The 13,803-nt window shown below is 29.4% G+C and overlaps 1 protein-coding gene and 1 long non-coding RNA gene across 3 annotated transcripts in view; one reads left to right on the forward strand and one right to left on the reverse strand.

Moving 5' to 3' along the window:
• The window catches only part of LOC149485340 (tachykinin-like peptides receptor 99D), a 56,712-nt gene extending 52,243 nt beyond the window's left edge, over positions 1-4,469 (reverse strand). For both annotated transcript variants that reach the window (XM_089700194.1, XM_089700192.1), the window contains exon 1: positions 4,128-4,469. The gene's annotated coding sequence lies outside the window, so the exon portion shown is untranslated. The remainder of the gene's footprint in view (positions 1-4,127) is intronic.
• Positions 1-13,803, forward strand: part of LOC149485333 (uncharacterized) — a 316,030-nt gene that overhangs the window by 182,187 nt on the left and 120,040 nt on the right. The gene's annotated exons all lie outside the window — the stretch shown is intronic.

The raw sequence follows: 13,803 nt of genomic DNA on the forward strand, positions 1-13,803 counted from the left end.
TCTAAATTAGATTTTCAAGCACCTGATCCATTTATCGATTTCGTCCCCTTTACTTATTCCAACTCAAATATTTTGTTTCTCTTATAACTTTTCAAACTTTAAAACTTCATGGATTTATAACATCTAAGTCCTCATCATTAAACTAACATTTAAATAGCGACCTAGTGGATCCGTTGGTCCACAAAATTAATAGAATCGATGAATATCCTAAGAGTTTAATTAAAAGTTAATCATCCCTGATCGTTTGTTTATCGAGTATATATTATATTATCGAGTGTATATCAAACGAAAATTATTTAGCCGCAACAGTCTTCATTAGCTTCATATAAATATAAAGTTCGGAACTATTGTACCCACATTGGTATTTATAGATGTATATAAATAGTACTCAATTGAAGTAAATTAATTGACTTCCATACTACCCCATTTAATCCGTAATTTTAATCTGATGAAAAGAGACACGCACGTGTTTCACTACAAGCTACTTAAAATCGTACACGTGATATTGGTTCACCATGTGCGTTTAATATTTACGTAACTTTATCCAAACAATGCCTGTCTTATGTAAGTATGTACATTTTGGGAAGGTTTTTACTTAAATAAACTACTTAAGATTTCTTCTTATCTTGATATTGTAGCAATGTGAATAACTTTAGCTAATGTGTAAACAAAATTTTGGAGCTCCAAGCTCTCAGTCAGCTAAATGGCAATAAATATTGTTTGTTATCAAAACATATATTTATTTGTATTTCTGTTTTGCTCCTAATTCTGAAATTTTGAAGAATAATTGTCAAGAATTTCTAAAAAAAAGCTTTATTTACGATAGGTATAGGTGACTGCTCGTAATTAAGTTGTTACCTGCGTGTTAGGTAAATTAAAGGTAGAGTATTATTTTATTTGAAGAACTAATAAAAGTATGCCTATGTATCATTTGTTTCTGTTCTGGCTCGAGCCGAGCTCGAGCTTACGCAGCTTAAACGCATTAAAATAGAATTTTATAGTTTGTTTTTATTTTTTATATTCGCATCAAAGTTTATAAACTTTTCAGTTCAAATCTTAATCGTTTAATCCATTTTATTGTGATAAGATCCTTGGCCACATTTCAATGACCGCATATAAATTTGGCATATCCACCTATACATCTTTCTTTGAGATTGCAAAATTACAGTACTAAGCCACTACTGTTTTTTATTCGTAGATAAATAATTCGCATTCAGAAAATGTAAAACAGAAAAATTTTAATTGTACATCTAAAAATCGCTATATTAGGATAAGGAGCGCTACCCTGTCCTGATAAGCGCATATATCCTTTTAATTACCTCTTATATCATATATATAAATAATATATATATAAATAATGTTTTTGAAGTACGTATATTGATGTACTTCAAAAACATTATTTAAGAAAAGCAAGATTGAATTTTATCATCTGCACATTATTTAATATTTTACTTTTTTCACATCGACGTATTTTATTTATTACTGTATAGATTAAAAAAAAATCAATTTCCAAATTTAAGATCACATAAAAAGAGAACGTTCTCGGTCATTTCATTTATTTATTTAATATTCTATATTTTATTCTTTGAAATGCTTTATGGATGTTAAACTAACAAATTTTTAACAGCTCAACTTTTGATAAAACGACTCAGTTCCGATCCGGATAAAAACGTAATAATTTTAATATCTTTTGTGTGTTAAATTTATACATGAGCATAGCATGAAAGCAATAAACCTTAACTTATCGAGAGTGGTCGGTTAAAACTATTTAATTTAAATTACTTTGTTGAAGTAATGGATTTAGAAATTAGGTGATCGTAAATAAAATAAACGATCAATAAATAAGAATAAACAAAACACAGACGTCGTTAATCCGTCAGGACTGAAAAAACATTACCGCAGTGGATAAAAAAAATGTTAGACCCAATGTAGGTACGTGATCTACATATTATAATAAAAATTACAAACTGTTGTTACTTATGTTTCCTGCTTTTTCCTGCTTTGGTTGGTATATATCTATATCTGCATGAAAACAATAGATTATTTCAAGCTGAAACATCAAGCTGTTGTAGTACAAAACGGTCGTTCCTATCAAATCATCAACAACAATTCTTATTCCGTATTCCTTGTATTCTCGTTCTGTTCCCGTAATTGCTTTTCATTTTAAAAATATGGCTTGAAGATATAATTTTGAATTTTGTACTAATACTGTATGTATCAGTATACTGTATTTTACGGCACGGTAAAGCCTATTAAAGTGCTTTGGCAGAAAAATTACGCAAGATTGATCACGATATCTTATTAATAGTTATTTTTATCTTTTATAATTAATCGCATTATCTATTTTATTAATTCTACGTAAAATAGGTTCATTTTATCAATAAATCAATCATTTTGGATTCATAAATTGGCTATCGGACGACAATTTGTAGGTACGATTAGATTATTTTAATTAATGCCTTTGATTAGAAGCAAATGTGATTTTGTAATAGACTACCGCAAATATTGTGCCATTAAAGTAACGTGCGTCAAAATATGGTTTAAAAAGTTTTGATTCATTGTTCTAGGTGTTCTAGTTATGATAAAAAAAATGTACTGGCCTACCGACAAAGTCCAATTTATTTCTTAAGACGCTCGTTTTTATCTTACTAAAAATTACTTTGACCTTATTAATTAAGACTTTTCTGATAAAAATAGTAGTATTTTATGAACTCCCTAACACATAAAAATAAAGCTTTGTGCGCTAAATGAAGCTGAAAATTGATGATTATGTATTTTTCTATGAACGGTAAATGGAAAAGCTTCAAATATAAGGATGGCTGTAAAATTTCCAAAAACTAATATTTGGAAGCGGCATGTTTTTTTTCTGTTCGTTTGTCAAAATCTATCCGATCGGTTGTTAAATTCGAACGTGAAGTGAAGGTGCAATAATTAATATTAAAAAGTAATCTTAATACGATGTGGTGACGGCTATCAATTAGTTTTATTTTAAACTTTTAAAATCTGTTAAACTAGATATTACTTCTGAAAATCAGCGCTGCAGTTGTATTGTGTTTGGCACTGCAGTATAATATTATGCCACATTTGACTTCACACTAAGGCGCAAACATAGTTATGTACGTATTTGATTAATTTATTTAAGTAGGTATGTAGCTACTACGTCCAATTTATTTGATGTCAAATAAAGATTCTAGAATGAATTAATATTTATCAAATATTTTGAACCATGTGAGTTGATAGATAATTTTTAAATTTAGTAGTTTACAATATTTTAGAGCTTAGTATATTGCAAAGTTTTCCAAGGATACCTATATGTTATTTAAAAGTTATAATTCAGAACCTTTACGATGAAAACGATTTGTAGAGGTAATTAAAAATTATTAATACGCAATATAAAATAAATGCTTTTAGATTTTATACTTTATAATTGATATATTATTAAACACAAAACAAATGAAATACAATCCGCTACCGAAATAGGCGAATTTTCCTTTATAAAACTAACCAAGGCCTTGATAAATATTTCAACCGCAACTTGTGACGTATATCGGGAGCGAACAAAGTTTCACACATGTTTTGTGGCCTAATGAATACTTGTATGTTTGTTTGGAAAATAGACGATATATCACATTAATGTACCTAAATTGTAAACGAGCTTGATACTGGAATATACATAAACTCCAGTTTCAACCTACACTTCTTTAACTATAATTTTCATATTTTTAACATATCCATCTTATTAATTCATGGAGAAATAATATGGACTTTTATAATTAATGCTTAAATTTTTTTTTATTATTGCGGAGAAATTCGCCCGCCGCGCCGGTTTCGGAGAACATTTTTCTTCACTTTTCACAGTCGCGGATTTTTAAACGAAGGTACTCTACGATCTTATTTTATTAATGCATATATTTCGGCATAATTAAAATGAATTTTCAGCATTCTTCATATACCTAAAGGCATTCGGCTTATTTTTTACGACTCGCGCGTATCCGGCTCTACCATTATAATAATATGTACTTTAAAAGTAAATCTTACCGAAGTAGACAACATTTAAAAGTTCATCATAATTATAAGTGATTTATTTCTGAATATAATATGTATTTAAATAAATGAAAGCAACTTACCCTTGGGTGTGAACACTATAATATATCTTCTTATACAAACATAAGCAACTAATTCATTTTAAAATTCAACATTTAATTTTAATTAATAAAACAATAACATTTTACACGCATGAAATACTATTATCAATACTTAAACTTTAAAACTATGCAAATTTGAACAACACTAAACTTTATTAAGTACTAATTTCAAAAAGTTTACTACTCGATAATATAAGAAAATGTGAAAATTAATTGTTTTCCCGCCATTAATTATGCGCCACAGATATTATTGTAAGTTTATTTTTTTTTTAATTTGCTACGACAGCGCGCAACATTTGCAAGCAGCCAGTGTTTGCAGCCGTGATCGCGTAAAGTCGGAGAGAAACTGCTGTCGCGGGTACATGCCGCACCCGCCAATGGCTAGACGGCACATTTGAGATTCTTCTCTGTTTGTATGTTTTGCGCAAACGTAAATGCACTTGAACTTGAAAGGATACTTCCCAATAAATAGCTGGGCTGTGCATTCTATTTTGAACATCTCGTATTTATTTATTTTTTGACTGAAATATTTAAACAAAATTTACATCTTATCTAATCTCACTTTAATCTCATGTCACTTGTCTTTCATATAGTTTATTTATTTTATTTTATCAAAGAAGAGCTATTTTTATTCGGGGAGTATCTATTATCCGATTGTTATTGAACTTTGTGATTGTGATAAATGACGCGTACCTTCGTACCGTGAGATTTTCTCCGTGAAGACACATTGTTAAAGAAAACCACTTGTTGCTTATTAAAAAAATTGGTTATTTTTTCATGTATTTTTATTTAGTGTGATTTCAATTTCAACACGTAAATTGTTGAAAATACAAACGAAATGATTTCAGATTATAAAAAAATCTCAAGAAAGGAGAAAATTGTAAAGCGGTTTCTACACTCTTTTGTTTTTCGATTAAATAAAATATGTTTTCTTACAGCTAAGATTTTAATTAAAATGGAAATAAAGATGAGATAATTAAAAAATAAAAGACTATAACTACCGACATTATATTTTTTGCGCTCGCCTAAGTTTGACTAATTTTCTTTGGTATACGTAAACTTCTAGTTTTAACTTTAAATTTTGTTTGTTTACATATTTTTCTGCTATAATATGAGTGAAGAACATACCTAATTATTTACTCCATTATTATAATGACATGTCGTACGTATCACACGGTTCGTAATGTGACGGAAAATACTGTAATTTCGTGAGTATAATACGATTTTGGGAAAAATACGCTCGTTACCTTCACTCGACACGACGTTCCTTATTTCAATATTGTAATAGGACCTTAAAACAAGATTCTCATTCTTCATCGTGTTATGATTGCGATTTAGTTAAAAAGAAATCGTAAAGAGCGGATGAGGGAAACGCGGCAAAAAATAAGATTTAATTTATGCGTAAGTTAAGGATTTCAAATAATGAAACGTAGCAGGTAAAATTAAATAAAGTATATATCTATTTTTATACACATTTATTAATTTATTTTCATATTAAATGTCCATTGATACATATTATTTTTTATAAAATAAATATTTGAAGCTCTACCACGGCTTTGTCGTAGCTAAACTAAAAATTACTGTTCCTTGTAAACTCCTGTTAATAGTATATTGATGAATACTAAAAATAAATAATCAAGTTTGGTATATAAGTATAAACAGATAATTCACCAACGAAACAACGTACTGTAGAGTTTCAGTGATTTACTCGATAAAAGTTTGACACAACGTACGTCCCTTTTCCCCGAGGGCACTGTACATATCCTATGCACGATTTTCCCTACTCAAAAAGGGCTGAAATACGTCATCTGTGTAAACTGAAACATAATGTATATTTATATCGTTATAATATTATCTTTTTAATCTGTGCTGTTAGTTTTTTAATACTTTTTTTATCTACTACATTTTATACGAACTACAAAGAAAATTCAGACTACTTAATTACTTATTGGGCTATTATTATTCTCCATATTTGTCCTATAGTTATGACCTTAGATGACAAATATATTATTATATCTGACAAAATCAGCAAATATTATTTTAATTCTCCTAACACAATAATATTATGTTAATGAATCATAAATATAGTCTGAAGCAATAAAAATATTACTTGTACGGATAAAAATATTTCCTCTTATTCCTTGATTTCAATGTAATAATTTAAATGCATGTGGAAAAATATTTCACTAATTACCATATCTTCTTCCACGATGAAATTTTCTCCACCATCGTCTTTCCATGATGGAATTCTTGTTCATCAGTTTTAATTTATACCTGACAAACTCAGATTTCAGAAATACTGAAAATATCCAAATTTTCATTAAAATATTTGAATTCAAGTGATTATAGCTTATTAACCATTTCTCGGATATAATATTTTTTAATTAAACAGTAGCGAGTCAATGCAAATGACATCGAATTAATTACTATCTTTAGAGGGCTTTTTATGATACCGCAGATGTGCTTTCATTAATATACAATGGAAATAATAAATCTTGGTAGTGTATTTCATTTATATCGCGCATTATGAATAGATCTCTGAGTTTAGTGGAAAATTAAGAACTGTTTTAATTAAATTTTGAAATTAAAGACTATTGAGTGGATTTAAATGTGTTCTATTAATTATTATAATCTTTTTAAACAAATAAATGTTAAATAAATAAATATTTCAGGACATTTCACACACGGCAAGATCTGATCCCGTAAGTAGGTACTAAGCTTTTCGCTTGTGTTACGGTGCATTTTGATCAAAGGAGCATAGAGCTAGAGCTAGTGCAAGAGCATTCTTTCGTGATCTTTTAGTGTATACGAAAAATCGTATTCATCGTTGTTTATTATTAGAACATTGCAAATAATCTTTTTGAACGGTTTAAGAAAAACGAAAGAGCCAGTTTACACAAAAATAATTTGACAGTGGGGTTAGAATGAGCATACGCTCGTTTAATGTGAATGCACCGTTATAGAAACTAAATGGCAGATAAATATACGTACATGGACGTATAAAAAAAGACGGACGGAGTATCGCCTAAACATTGAGTGAAGCCTAGTAATGGCGGCGACACATCCATGTGTGTTTGTCAGGTTGATTGCCAGATGCAATAAAATTACCCCACACTTTAGTATTTTTATTTTTAAATTTGATATACTTTTTATGTGAACTCTAACTATTAGAACCTATGCATAAATACAATTACTATTTAACTTTGACAAATCAACCACTGGACGTGAAACCAAAGGAAAATGTATGAAAACCTGTTCAACCAATATTGGAGAGGTAATGTCTCCTTAATTATTATTTAAATAAATAAAATAAAATAAATAAAATAAATAAAATAAAATAAATAAAATAAAATAAATAAAATGTCAGTTTATAACCAAACAAATAGGAAACATGCTTCATATGATTTCAGTATACATATACAGTAGAACCTCGATAAGTTAAAGTCCAAGGGAAACACAAAATATTTTAAGTTATAGAGGTTTTAAGTTATCAAGGGTCTATCCATTTTTCACTGCTTCTATAGCTTTTAATTTATCAGCGTAGGTGAGGGTTGTTAGTTTTCTTTTTAGACTCATTTTAAGCCAGTTTTATCACACAGTAAGTAAAGAGATGTTTCCAGGACAACTATCAAAAACTTATGATGCAAGTAAGTCGTTGTCATAAAGCTATCCGCCGCAAAGCTTTGAAGAATTTCGATAAAGCAAACAATAGGTAATGTATTGTATACGTCAACAATACATAGTAACCACGTGCAAGCAATAAATACCGAAACCTTTTGTTTTGACACTCTTTCAAAATGACTCATTGACAAATAATTTTATGTTATAGAGGTTGTGGAAACATTTCTTTAAGTTACTGAGGGCCAATACAGAGATTATTTATTTAAGTTATAGAGGTTGCGTATTTTAAGTTAAAGAGGTTTTGGGCTCTGATGGGAAGGGAACATATAATTTTTTGAAGTTACAGAGGTTTTTATGTTATCGAGGTTTAAGTTATCGAGGTTCTACTGTACTTGAAATTTTCAAATTAACTATCTTATAACAGATGTCGTAAAGAGTATTAATAATTGGCTGGTTGTTATATAAGGGTTAGCATAGTATACATGTTTTTGTGAAAAGAAAATGCAAAAACAAATTTGCATTTTGTATCAAATTATTTTATCGTAATTTTAAAATTAATTAACTTTACATCAACTCCCCGACTTTTGGGAGAATGAAATTTTGAAATAATGGCAACAGCTGTCCTGATGACAATGGCGGCTTTATTTTTTTCTATAAATTTTGCCGTAATAATTTTGTCATTAAAACATAAAAGAAATAACTTGCTTCCCTGTGGAATGTAATCCCCTGTGTTTTGTTATTTAAAATACTGTTGCGACACCATTTAACCACGCAAGACGGCATTTTAAATATTTTTTGTGAAATAGTGACGCAGTTAATCAGTCGGTAGTTCACGACGTAATGGCGGCTGACTAGCTTACTATGGTGAGAGTGTGTGCGTGTTCATTGTCTTTACACGATCGCTAGCTTACTACGGTGGCTTCACGTTGTTTGTTCGTAATACGGCGTCCGTCTTTTTTTATACGTCCATGCATACGTACATATATAATTTTAAATATATACTTACATAGATAATTAAATGTAAATTGTTTAGCTCCTGGGTTTTGTGTTTATTTTTTAAAGTTAAAAGATTTCAATATATTATATATTTCAATGTTTATTGGTTTTAGACGAGTATTAATATACTCGTGAAAAACACAAAAGAAAACACTAAGATAGTAAGAAAGCATGTTTGACCCTACGAATATTTACGGCTTCAAGACGATCTGCCTGTCTAGCCTCCATTTGAACTAAATATTTATTACATGACCTACACGTAAGCTCTCGAAGTGCTAAATGACATTAAAATTCGTTCAGTCGTTTTTGTGTCATAGAAATGGACACGGATTTTATTTACTTATTACTTTTATTTCCAAATGGGCATCATTTTAAATAATTTCGGATCTAAAAATGATACGTATGAATGTTATATAAATAATAATAAATAACATTTCATATCTATTCTTACTCTATTTTCACGTAGAACAAACCAGATTGATTTAAATAAATTGATATCACGCTCTAATAAATAAATGATATTGAAATATTACAAAATCTTTAAGCCTCTCGAGAAGAATAGACACGCTTTGTATTGTTTAAGGATTTTTAGGAGATTACACTTTCAAGAATTTAACAATAGTATCAATTAGGATTAGCATAGTTAAGGGTTGCTAGGAAGATTAAGAACACCAATGTCTAAAGATAGAATGATATGAATATTTAATTAAGTAGGTACTTTACAAGTAATGTTTTTCCACATAACTTTACCGTGGAAGGTATGTAGGGTTTGATACGTAAAAATAATAAACCATACAACGAGACAGTTTTAAAGTCGTTTAAATGATGAGATGTTTCACCGCATCATAAAGGAGCCTTGTAACTATCTCCAGCAATAAAACTCATAAAATTAACATCAAATTGTCCCGTTGCATTTATAATATTAGTAGGATAAGGATTAAACACTCGTTTACAAATTCAGGGGTTAGTACGTATTTACGTTGGTTAGAAAAAAAAGTTTTAATCATGAACTGTCTAGCAAACTTTGTTCTTTGCTAAATTTAAATTTACACCACTAAAGAGCAGAATACTTTATAGATATTCCATATTTCGTATCCTAAACTTTGTAGGTATTCGCACCATTCTCAAACTTACACGGCAGCCAGAGTTCATTGTGATAAAGTATATACATATAATAGGTCATACTTGATAAAACAAGTGTGAAGAATATTGGCAGAACTCCAGTTTGTTAAGAGAGAAGATACTGCCGTCATTTTAATATGGAATTCTTTAATAACCTCTCATAAATTACATTTCAAGAATGTTTGCTTTTCTTCTCTTTTCTCTTCTGCATTAATTTATGCTTTATTTAATTCAAAATAACAACGAATGTCAATTGTAGAAAATACTAAACTACTTCTTTGGATTCCACGTATTCTTTTCAAGAGTTCAATTAGGGTTAAATCACGTTAAATCAAGCTCGAATTACTTTGAAATGAGTCAAAATTGAAATAAACTTTCAGAACAAAATATAACTTTATTGGAAAAACAAGGGAAAAACTTTCTCCGTTTTATTTTCTAGGAGTGCAGTAATATAGAATTTACTTGTAACAATACAATCTTTAATTTGGTTTGCCAGTTGGTGATTGGGTTCTACATTCAGTTAACAAGAAAGGTTCCATTCTTCTTTTCCGAGACTAAACTAGTAAATTTAAAATACGTGTACTCACGACCACTGATGACACCATCAGGAACAGACCATCTGATTTAGCCATCAAAGGAAAAAATATATACAAAATTACAAAACGATTAAAATATTTATCAATGTGAGGACCCAATTCGCATTGAAGCATACTCTTCGCATCCACACCCTCTTTAACTTAAGCCTTTAATTTTATCGATCAACCTTAAACGATTTGATTCTTAACAGCAATAATTAACGTTTCTCCGATTGAATTATTTCACTCGTTTATCTAATTAACATCACCATTGAGGTTAATTAAATAAATAATTGGTAATTTTGATACAAATAATCATATAAAATAAATGACAATAGCTTTAAATGAATTCGATATCTGCTAATTAGGTACACTTCAATGTACGTAGTCAAGGCGTTGAAGAAACTTTAAACAGTACTGTGGAGATAATACCAATGAACTAAACAACATTGCTGGAAGCTGGCCAAGTCGTTTGTTCGACTTTGTCGCGATTGTCGCTTTTAGTTTACCGTTTAAATATCACATAGCTTTAATATATTTTATTATTGGGTTTTGAGGTTGCTTTTATGCATTTATTATTAGTACAAAGAATACGCCGACAGATTGTTAGTTTTACAAAGCATACGAAATATTTGCCAAAATTTTGAATGAGCGACAAATACACAAACAAACACATCCCACGTCAAAACTCGTGAAGTTTTGATCGCATTTATTTATATTAAAATTGTATAAGTATTTAAAAATCACACAGTCTATCTATTATTTTATTTGTCAGTCAAAAAATTGTATACAAAGTCTTCTCAGCCTGTCTGTTTATTTTAGCTTGTATCTGCATTACGTAATTTTGTTATGTTCGAAGGAAATAGAGTCCTCTGAAAAGAAAATACTGCAGCAAAAAAGCAAGCAATGGTCTTAAAATAAAGGTGACGTATAAAGTGTATAATGTACATAAGTGTCCTAACAAGTTACACTATTATTCTGATACCTTTTGAGGTTTGGTGACTTTCCTTACCACGCCACAAGATACAAATTTTTTACCGGAGTTAGCAGTTCATGTCAAAGCAAGCTTAACTCGTTATAATACAGTGTGTCCGGACATGACATACCGATATTTGAAGGGGCTATTCTCCAGGTATTTTTATCGACAATTCAACCCCTCTACAGTCCCCTACCTCACCCCCCTCAAAATGGTTTTCGAATTTTTTAAAGTATGTTTCATCACTCTTATCAATTAAATTTGTTTAGTGGTCCCTAGAATAACTTGTTATTGTTCAAATAAAACCAAATTTAGTATTTTGTGACACTCACTTTCGAAGTTATTACAATTTTCATAAATTAACTATCCGAATTGATAGGTTTGCCATTTTGAGGGGGGTGAGGTAGGGGACTGTAGAGGGGTTGAATTGTCGATAAAAATACCTGGAGAATAGCCCCTTCAAATATCGGTATGTCATATCCGGACACACTGTATAACTCCCGTATAATGGTTATTGACCACTTTTATTTATTATTTGGTTTACAATACTCTTCTTTTACCATAGAATGTAATCTGAAAACAATATGAAGTTATGGAATTGAGATATAGTTTTTAACATAGTAAATAGATTCTTCTTCACAACATGAGTAAGTAAATTGAATAATGATATTTATGCCACGGAAACTTCCATGTCAACACTTTAATAACTTTGGTTATAGTTCTACATAATGTTACTTTGAAAGTGGGCTCTCAAAGTTTTGTACCTTATGGTAGGGCTATGTTTTCGGTTAATGGGATTGATTGAATTATTGAAGTTGAAATTTGGTTAAAGCACGGTTAAAGTCTATAAACTGAAATTACTCTGGACGTTTCATATATTGTCAGATTTTATTGCTTTTAAAGTATTTTGCTTTTAGTCGTAAAATTAATTCTAAATAAAATACTAATTCTAAACAAAATACTTAAATTAATCCCAATGAAGTGCCCAACTAATGCGACTTATGTCGCAAAAATACGTAAACCATTAAACTCACCAATTCATATTATTTTAATATTTTATTTATTTATATAATTTAAAAGCTTTTTTATAATCTGAATAAAATGGAAACATTACCACCATTCAGCTAATCCGCAAATCCGTTTTTGTAACAAGAAAAAACTAAACCTCACAAATCAGTAATAAATTAAATTATCAAAAAAGAATATTAAGTAATATCAGAGAATTAAATTGTTTTATTATTTTTGCCAAAAAAGAGAGCAAAGTTAACATTAGGTAATATTATGGCACAAGCTGTCCCTAATTTGATATTATGATCTACTTTTTCACCGAAGCTTATATTTCAGATGAATTTTCGTAATAAAGACGTGTTGAAATGGAAAATATAATCAAATGAGATGTCAGTTATAGTAGTATAATATTAAAAGTCTTTTGATGATAATGTAGGTGCTGTGCTGACGCAGGATTTTCGGCCGCGTCGCACAGTCACATAGCGTCGCCCTCAGTTGTCCCGTAACTCTCGCCACCGACCCACGTATTGTAGTAATAAATTAAAATAGTATATTTTTTGTGTAATTTAGAAGAAATATAAAATTTAATTGGCCGCTATCTTTAATTTCATCTCCCTACACACAGCTACACTAAAATAATAATATAGTAGTGAATAAATTTAACGGTACATTAACATCCACAAAATCGACAAACATATTTTTTGGCGCATAATTAACTTTGGTTCTTCGTGATTTTCTAGAGAAATTATAATTATTATGTAAAACGAAACATCCTTTGAAAAAGTGACAAGGTGTTTACTTCATAACTCGTACTACAGTTGGCAAGAAAATTAAATAAGAATTAAAATGAAATGTATACTTATCAAACAAATAAACGCAAGGTTATCCAAAATACAAATAGAGAGAAATGAGATATTTTATGAATTGATATTATTTAATAATTCGAAAAAAGTATATCTGTTTTTTCATTATTGATTATTTATTACAACGTAGGGTTCTATGACAAGATTATTATACAATATTAATCTTATAATATTATGAATCTTAAAATGATTAACCCTTTCACCACCTTTCATTCAACCCATTCACTGATCGAAGATCAATTCGGCACAAGCGTTATCCTTATTACTATTTAATTAAGCTTGATGTATATGAACTGTTATTATTAAGATTTTTTCGTTGATTGACGATTGAATGTTTCCTCTCTACCTCACAATATTTTTGGTGGTGTTTCTAATTTTATGAATACCACAATAAATAGATGATAATAAACTCATAAAGAACGTCCTAGATAAATAGATAGTTGTAATAATCTTTTATTTTTCTATATTAAAAGTAAGTAAATAAGTACTTAAACATT

The sequence above is a fragment of the Colias philodice genome, chromosome 10, assembly GCF_061535455.1.
Source record: "Colias philodice isolate Cphi_HAF_F1 chromosome 10, ilColPhil1 Martin Lab GWU primary, whole genome shotgun sequence".
In the NCBI taxonomy this organism is placed as follows: Eukaryota; Metazoa; Arthropoda; class Insecta; order Lepidoptera; family Pieridae; genus Colias; species Colias philodice.